The sequence below is a fragment of the Tyto alba genome, unplaced genomic scaffold, assembly GCF_018691265.1.
Source record: "Tyto alba isolate M040663 unplaced genomic scaffold, T.alba_DEE_v4.0 Super-Scaffold_2, whole genome shotgun sequence".
NCBI classification, from domain to species: Eukaryota; Metazoa; Chordata; class Aves; order Strigiformes; family Tytonidae; genus Tyto; species Tyto alba.
The window spans coordinates 26,663,501-26,673,030 of NW_024881282.1; positions in this window are offsets into that span (position 1 = coordinate 26,663,501).

Below are 9,530 nucleotides of genomic sequence, written 5' to 3' on the forward strand. Positions count from 1 at the left end.
ACAGTTGATGGATTGAGACAACCAGTCTTCTTTCAGACAGACTAGCAAATAACTAGAAAGTGGTAAAACTGAAGCCTTTGGTCATTACTGAGCTGGACTTAATGGGAATAAATGACCCTGGGGAAAAGGCTCCAGTATACGCCTTACATTGAAAGCTTGTGAATTTTTAGAACTATTTCCCATATTTTACTGTTTACTTGGGGAAAAAATAATAATCATACTCATGTATTCTATTTATTTTCTGGGAATTCATAACTGATGCATGATAATAATCCACTTGATATTGTTAACCAATTTATACAGATTAAAAACAGTTAATTCATCTTAAGGGCAACAGAAATACTAAATCAAATCTTTCCTTCATCTGTGATGTTATTTGCTGAGGACTTTGCATTCATTACACAACAGCATATCCAAAATATAAAAAGTTGACTAAATAGCACTCTTTGATGTTTTCTTCCTTCCAAATATCAAGTCCTTCACAATTCATGTGACCATAACCAGGGACATGAATTTACCTTGTACTGATAGTCTGTACTACAGTCCAAGAAGCGCGGCATCTTGACTAGTTTGTATGCACATATGTATGTGTGTAGATTATGAGAAAGCAACAAGCAGTCATATCATAAAAAGAAGGTGGAATAGTAAATCTATGAAAAATCAGATTCTAAGCAGTGATGGGTTTGTTGTTGTTGCAGAGGGTGAAAAACTGGCACCAGCTGAACTCCTTCAATTAATTATGAAGGACAACTTGGAACAGAGATTATAAACCAAAACTCAAATTCATTTTTCATAGCTAACAATAGGAAACAGCTGCCAAACAGAATAATTTCACAGATTTCAGTACTGGGAACCTGGCTCAAGAAAACTGTCTTCCAGACTGAGCAAAGGGAATAAATCTCCTGCTTATTGCTCCTTACAGGGTTCTGGGTTTCTTGTAGGTCACTCTCTTTCTTGACACTCATGTGAGTCACTGGTGTCCATGGAACTGCTAGTGCATAAAATTATAAGAGAAGTGAATCATTCCCAGCATGCGGCTATTAGCCCACCATCCCAAAACTGCTAAACCATCTTTCTCAGTCATCCCTTGAGTCTTCTCAATAGCGATGTGTTTAGTTTTGCTCTATTTTATTGATTAACAACAAATATTTAGGAAATAAAATATTTTTTATAGCATCGTTCATTGGAAGAGCTCTCAAATAGCCTTGCACACAAGAAAGGACATTGGGGAATGCTATGGAGAGATCTCATCAGAGACACCAAGACAGGTCTTGTCCTCCAAGTGTCACCTGTCTCTCCCACCACAGAGCTGGCCCCTCATACACCTTGGGTGATTTTTTCAAATAAGAGTAAGGTTTTCCAAGCTAATAAAACCTGAAAACCAGAAAAGGGGGAAATCTAAGATTAAAATTGATCATGCTGAAAAAATACAGGACATTGTACTCATGACACAACTTACATATGGCTAAGTGTTTCATTACCCTCTCTGTGTTGGCTATCCCTGGGTAACAGTCTTGCACATAGTCAGCACGAGATTGGGCTGGAGAGCATAACCCAGAAATCTAATATGACCTTGATGATCTGCCTTTCACCAACAAACTTGTCCCACCAAATGGCTGGAGCAGGCATCTTCTCTTACTGCTCCAGTTTATACTTCAGCAGAGCTTTGAGCTTCCAGTCCCCAAGGTGCAACATAAGAAGAGCTTGTCTGTCAGGCTTCCTCTGATCTGAAACACAGTCAGAAAGCAATAGCAAAAAAAGAATTGCATTTGGATAGATACATATAAAATTGTATGAGAAAGGATAACTATCCATATCCTGAGTTGTCTTTTTAAAATCTGAGGAGAAACTATAAAGGAGAAACTAAGGACACAGGAATAAGGGAATTTAGTTTATAAGTGGTCTGAAGCATGGCTGCATAACATAGCATATATTATACGCTTGCTTTAGGGTAAGAGTATAAAAATCTGCAAGGCTCCACTTTCTACAAGGAGATAAGCACTTCCAGTGAAGAGATATTTGCCTCTCTGTCTATCAGTCTTGTGCTTTAGCATCCTTGACTGCAGTCAAGGGACTCCAAGGGCAAAGGATCTGATGTTAATGTCAATGAAGCACTTTCCTTAGGTATTGCAAAGTTCATGCCTAGTACTTCTCAGAATTAGATCCAACTTATTTAAACATTGTCTCAACCAAAAAGCCTGTGAAAATTGCACTCACCATTAGCATAGCTGTTTTGGGAAAAAAAAAGAGCTTTTGTCCCTTTTGTGTATCTTTGGTGTCTCTGGCCAAAGTTATTCTGTGATTTTAATCTGTGGCATTATCAGGCTCTGAACCAATAGGGAATCCACTTTTTTTTTTTTTTTCCCCAGCTCTTCCAATGTGAATAGATCACAGAAAGAGGCAGGAACAGCTGCTATTTCTTCACTCTTGGTTGGTGACAGAAACTGCATTTCATTATAGGGTTGAGATGAAAAGCTGATCTCAGAGTATATGTTCCTAGGCTGGCTTGTGTAGATGCACACTCAGGAGCTTATAAGTTATCAGAATTATTCTATCTTGGTGCTGATGTCTTATCATTTTACATTACCACTCTCTGAATAATTAGCTAAGGTTATCACACAGTTCATAGATTTCCTCTGATTCTGATGAAACCAGGACACTACTGGAAAAGACAATGTTACCCCTCAGGGACAAAAAGAAGCAGCAGCCATTGACCTTTGAGATGCTAAAATTATTAAAAAAATTCTCACTTCTCTGAATTATGATGAACATTCTTTCCTTAAACTGCCTTACATTTTCCCCAGCTCAGAATCTATTACTGTATAGATATAGATAGATTAAAAAAAAAAAAATAAATGCCTTCTAAAGAGATAGAGATTCCCTTTGGGAATATTTCATCTGACACACATAAATAGGTGGGCTGCAGTAGCTGCCTTACATTCCCTGGGTAAAAGGCTGCTCCATGTGAGATAAGTCTTGCGCTTTGGGTTTGTTTTCCCATTTTGCTGTCTGCTCCACAGCCAGCTCTGTCGGCTTCAGACAGGAGGCCCCTGATGAGATTTGTCTCTACTATTGTCGCTTCTGCTATTTTGTGGGGATGAGATCGATCTTTTTACTGGATCATTTATCTTTGTGACGGAGGTCCTGATTTTCATTTATACTTAGGCCACTTTGAAGTGCTCTGGCAGTGTAACAGGGCTTTAAAATCAGCTCAGATCACATTTGTACTCACTATAAAACACTTCTGCTCTGACAGAATAGTATTAAATGGTTGCAGAGGACACGGGCATCAGATTTGTAATGTTTTTATTAACTAACAGCTATATAACTATCTTTTGAAAATGACATCAACATTAAGACATCACAGGTAAGAATACCACAGTAGCTCTGCCTCAGGTATATCCAGTACTCGCAAATGGACCATCTGATACAGGTGCAATAGCAGCAAAGAGCATGTCTGTGAAAAGACCTAATGCAAAATTATGCCTTGAACAGCACTTTGAATGTGCATTATAAGGAGAGAAACTCTGATCTGGGAATTTATCAGTAACTATTATAGAGAATAGTGTTGACACGTTAATTACGTGAATGCAGCAATGAAAGTGAGGAAATGCACTATATAGCTGAGACCAGATTCTACAATTCAGAGACCACATTCAGGCTGTCAGCTGCACACAGAAAAATGCACACACATATAATCTGAGCAAAACAACCAATTGGTTATATCAGCAAAGGGCATAAGTAGGAATGAAAAACAGGGGTTGTGCCGGTCTATGCAGTGATACGCTTTTGAGAGAGGTTGGGGTTGCAGGGAAGGTAAAGGTACAGAATAAGACTGGAATGTGGAAATCCTGGTTTGAAACTTAAAGCTTTTCTGGCCCTACAGTGAGACCCACATGGGCACAAACCCCTTTCTAGATTGCAGCTTACTGCCCCTGACTTAAGTAATAAAAAAAATGGGGGGGAGGGGGAAGGCTGAGGTGAGTTGGGAGCTGGCTTGTTATTAAAAAACCTAATTGTGTGTGCATATTTGGAGGTGTCTTGTGTGAGCTGAGTGCCCAGGATCCCATTACAGACAGTGGAGAACTTAGGCTCAGCTCAGTTTAGTGCCACTTGAGATGCCCTTATGCATTCTGCCTGCTTCCCATGTACCAGGTAAGAAATCTGCAGGTTTCTTCATGGGTCCTTTTTATATCTACCAGCACCATACAACATCTCAAGGAACCCTGTGACATCTGAAATGTCATGGATGGCTCTTTGTGGGCAACTGAATCGAGCCCAAGGTGCCGCAGTTTGTGGGTTGAATCTGATTTTACCAATACTTAGGTAAACCAAAAATCGTTTCACTGAAATAAGGGAACTAGACCAGGTGAACTCGTTATGAGAAACAGCATGGTCTTCCTCACAGAAATAAAAGTGCTATTAGGGATCAGAAAAGACACATACACACAGGCAAAGACACAGAGACATACACCACCATATAACTGCTCTACCTACTGAAGCTTGAAGTGGAGCTTGCATCTTTGAAAAGACCAGAAATCATTAGCCTCAAGAAACAAATCTCTAAGAAAACAAGTTTTTGTAGTTCCAGTGCTTGCAGAACCATTTATTTATCATAAGATATATATTAATTTAACTGCCTCTAGAAAGAAATGCAACTTTCTCATCTGGCTCTATATTACAGGATTTGCTGTTGCCTGGTCATGTACCCTGATTGCCAGAAGCAACAGCAGTCCCTGGACATGAGAAGACATCCCTGGCTGACCTTGGACATTACCCGTGTACTTAATGTACGCCACTACGGATATGTCCTAAACAGAGCTGACTTATAAACATTAAAAAGATTATATGAGAAATGTTAACTATTGACAGACAGAGATGAACTATGCCAGCATTTCATATCATGGATAAGCAGTGCATGAGGCGCTTGTGCTTTTATTAGCATGTGAATATATTAATATTATACAAGTGCCATTTAGGGAAATGAATAGCCCGTTATTCCATAGGGCTCTCATTAAAGATAACCTCTCCTGAGGTTGCTCAATGGCAAAGTTCCTAAGTGGATTAATAGGAAGCATGGAGAGAATGAATGAACTTTGCAGTAACTACTCTTAATAATGACTGTAGGTAATTAAAAAGACTACAGGTATCTGGAGAATTCTAGGTCTAATAGTGGTCTAACAGTATTTTTAAAACATCTAACGATGGAGCGAATTGAGCTTTAAAAATCATTTATCTGGTTCTTGCATTAACAAGTAGCTTTTATGTGATGGAGGAATTAGAAGTTAAATATTGGCTCAATAAGTCTTTAAAGACTTTTCCTATTTGCAATGTTGGTCATTATTAAATAGTAATGTTTATGTAAATTGTAGTGCAGAAGCCTTTACAGTACCAGAAAATGTTAGCCTGCAAACTCATTAGTTTTTAGCCACTGGGTTCACAAAAAAAGTACAAGGTGAAATATGTGCTGAAGGCTGCAAGCTGAGTACGAATCTATGTGCTAAAACAACATAATCAGGTTCAGGAAGGCATCACTACTCGCTGCTTCCCCCTAGGAACTTGGTGAAAAATGAGGGGAGAGGACCAGCATTTCTGAGGCAAGAACTATCTGTTCAAATAGCAAAGGGTTTTATTTTTATCATGGCTCTTATTAGATCTGCATTCTCTATACGTAAATGTTTAAAGTGATGATCTCAGCTGGACAGATAAGGATCTGATTTTCTAGGGTGGGATTTAGTTCATTTAACTACTGTGTGCCTATATTTTAGGAGTGTAATGAAGCAGCCCTTCCTGAACAAGTCCCTAGGTTCTCTAGATACTCAAAAAGAGAAAGATAAATGGCTTTGAGGCCACCAGGAAAGGTCATGTACACCTACCTCATGCGCTCAAACCTGAATGAGTAAGAACTCCCTCTGGAGGTTTTCTACCCCTTTCTGTTGACAAGAAAGTGAATTTAAGTATTTCAGAAGGACTCATCATCACAGTCTTAAAATACGGCTCTGTTTGATGCATAATTTGGGTGAGCTGCATCGAACCACACACTTCAATAAATTACAGTGTCTTGATGAGGACAAAAAGAGCCAGATACAGATTCTAACCACAAAGATAAAGGGAGAAGTTTGGATAAAACATTTCTTTGTTGACCGATTTCATAACAACAGAAAAAGTTCTGCATTTCACATTGTAGAAGCTCACAGAAAGCTGAGGTTGTATCGGCTTCTTCAGTCAAAGTTAACCCAAGCTGTGGTACACCTGGAAGGAACACTAAAGCAGAAAAGACATAGTGAAGGAGAGCAAACAGCATGGATATAGCAACTCTGTTGGCAGATGCTCCAGCAGAGTGGGGGAATCAAGAAGCTGCTTGCTTATTCCAACACCTAATGACTCTGAGCAGGTACAGGGAATCATATCAAGAACCATCAATGCAGTATCAATAATAATAATAAAAATAATTAATAATAATAATAATATGGATTTTCCCATACTTTTCTGTAGTCTAAGGTAGAAAAGCCATTCAATCCACTAAAGCCTTACTATCTCATAGATGACCTAGTAGCAGCAGGAATCACACTGAGCTCTGGAGGCCCAACCAAACTAAGGATCAGTCAAGTTGTGACTCCTCGACATGTCCTTTCCAGGCCAGAACCTCAGAGGCAACCATACCTGTCCAGAGCACTCTTCAGACCTTCAACCTGCCACTCTGACTCCAAGACAGAGTCAGTACTTAGCTGGTTGTAGCTTCATTAAAAAAAAATAAAGTGACTTTGTAAGGAGTTTTTTGTGTTCTCACCATCTGCAGACTCTCCATGCATTTTCTGTTTTACTGTTCCTTCTTTTTTTTAAAAAAAAAAAAAAACCAAAAACAAAAACTAAACTTTTCCAAAAAGATCTTTTCTGTTTTCTGTCTTTCTCTGTTTAATGCTCTAGTGGAACATTTTACCTTTGCAAAACATTTTGAGATGCATTTTGCATGAAAGGCACTGTCCTGAGGAGAGGCCAGCTCACACTGTGTTGCTTGCACAGAAAGCGAGGAGGAAGAGCAATAAAAGAACAAGTTAATTACTTTGGAGCTGCGGTGCTTCCCACTACCACGGCCTCTGCATGAGGTCCTGACGCAGCCACCAGTGCTGACTGCAAGAGGCATGATCTTGCTGACAGCTCCTCCGGTGCTGTTTTAACCGATGTCACCGAGCAGCCCACAGAAAATGAACCAACTACAAAGAGTGGCAGGACATCAGTGATGTAACCTAAGCTAAAAAAAAAAACATCAGGAAACATCAGTGACCTCCAAGAAGCACAAAAGCCTTCCTGCCCCATTCTCTGCTGAACAAATGCGTACTCTCTCCTAGTAGCCGTGGTCACCTCCCTGCGAGAGGTGCTTTATGCAGGAAAAGAGTGAAAAATCAAAGCATAGCTGCAAAAATTAATTCCCACTCATTGCCTAAGTAATAGTATCTCTTTCTGGCTCTACAGGCTAGGATGATACAATCTAACCTGCATTACATGGGTTGAGATTGTGAGATGTACTGAATAGGTCTGGATGTGATTTCTGAGTTTCTCCCAGAGCCAAAGATTACTAGTGACTGTGCCTGATGCTGTGGGGTAAGCACATTCATCAGTAGGAAGCACTTAGGAATTTCCTCATTCCTCAATGGATTAGGCTTTGAACTAAAATCCACTAAAGAGAGAAAAATCCAAGGGATCACAATTTGTTTTCTTTAGAAAGCACAGAATTTTTTGGCCAGTGCTAGCAGCTGCATGCCTGGCTTAGCAGCCACTTCAGTTCTGTTGCATTTGCCTTTCTTTCTCTTTCTCCTGCTTGACCTCAGGGGGAAATTCTTGCTCTGTTCTAGCTTGCAATTCCACTGCTGGAATAATTGAGCTATAAGAGAAGCATTTCTCTTGGATTCTTTCTTTTTTTCAAGATTCAAACATCGTGCTTTACCACTTTTGCTTCTTCCATCTCCTTGGAGTTTTGTATCTGGGCTTCTATCTATATGGCAAAATCGGTGTTGAGAACTTTAATCCACCATCTGTCTCTGTTTATATCCAGTGACATCCCAGACCCAGGGCTCGCACCAAAAAGCCCTCTAGTCTAAGTATACAAATAAGAAAGGATATAGAAAACTCTCACTATTTTTTTTAAAATGGTTTCAGCAGGATTTTTCTAGTCTAATCATTACCAGTAGTGTAGCAGGTGTCTACAATATTTATTTCCTTACAGTTTCAACAGGCTTTGTATGTTATTGCCACAACAGCTCATGTAATCAGCAAGTCCACTGTCAAACGTGCCCTTTTCTGCAGTGGCTGCAAGTTGAACTGAGCCACGGGTCTGCTTTCAGGTTAGGGATATCATAGCACTGGCTGATACTCTGTTCTCTTCGCGTTCATATACCGTACACATGACTTTCCACCCTGAGAAGCCAAACCTAAACAAATACCACCCCAAAACCACAAAAACATTTACTTCCTTTTTCAAAGGTGAAATATGGAAAGGACATTTTTGACACTTGAAAGACAAACCCATCTCTTCTGTAGGCCACTGCATTCACAGGCTATTATCAAGGAGAAATATGGTTCATTCACTGGGAATGGTTTTCCCTTTAGGATTTGTCTTTTATTTACTTATTCATATGTTTTGTTCCTCCAAAACTGACTGTTTCATGACATCACAAGCTACTCCTCTACTGAAACTGTATAGACTATCAAAGAAAGCACATCTCACAGAAGGGCCTCCGCAGCACATTATGAACTGCGCAGCTCCCAAAGAGCAATTTAAAATGAAGAACAACCTTTTCCGACCTCCTTTTCAGAACTGCACATGGACATTAGCCAGACACAAGGCTGAGCTGCAGAGGGTGCATTAAACTCCCCATCTGCTCTTCACAGTGCTCATCACTGATTTATAACCCACAGTAAAGTCATTTGGCCAAAAAAAAAAAAAATCATAGTGGAGGAGACAAGGGTACCAGAAGCCAGATGAGCCTTTCCTTCCACAGTGTCCACAGAAGGAAATGTGTCCCAGCCAGCCAGCATTTCCCCAATATTTGATTCCAGAGTATGTGATATCTGTAGGTAAGTCACTCTCCAAATGAACTAGCAAAGCCAGAGTTTACCCTAATTTACACTGCTGTACAGGCACTGCTTCAGCTGGTCTTGGCACGACTATTAAATCACTCCCGTGTAAATGATGTCAAAGTATCCCTGAGGGCCTCAGCAGCTGTCCTGAAAACTTGGAAGCCTTTTCAGAACGACACCTGCAAGTCTCCACCGCCCAGGGCTCCCGCTTTTCTAACCCACTGTTTCGCTGCTCCCAGCTCCCGGGCAGGGTGCTACGACCTGACCCTCCGCAGCCTCCCTGCCACGGAGGAGCCCGCGTTTCCCGTGGGCTGCTCTGCGCGGTTAGATGCAGGCTTCACGCCGCCTCCTCGGGAAAGGTTCAGCCCCGAGAGCCCGAGAGCAGCCCATTCCAGCGGTGCCCGCTGCGGGATGGCAGGAGCCAGGTGTGCATGGTGATGCCCTATAAATCC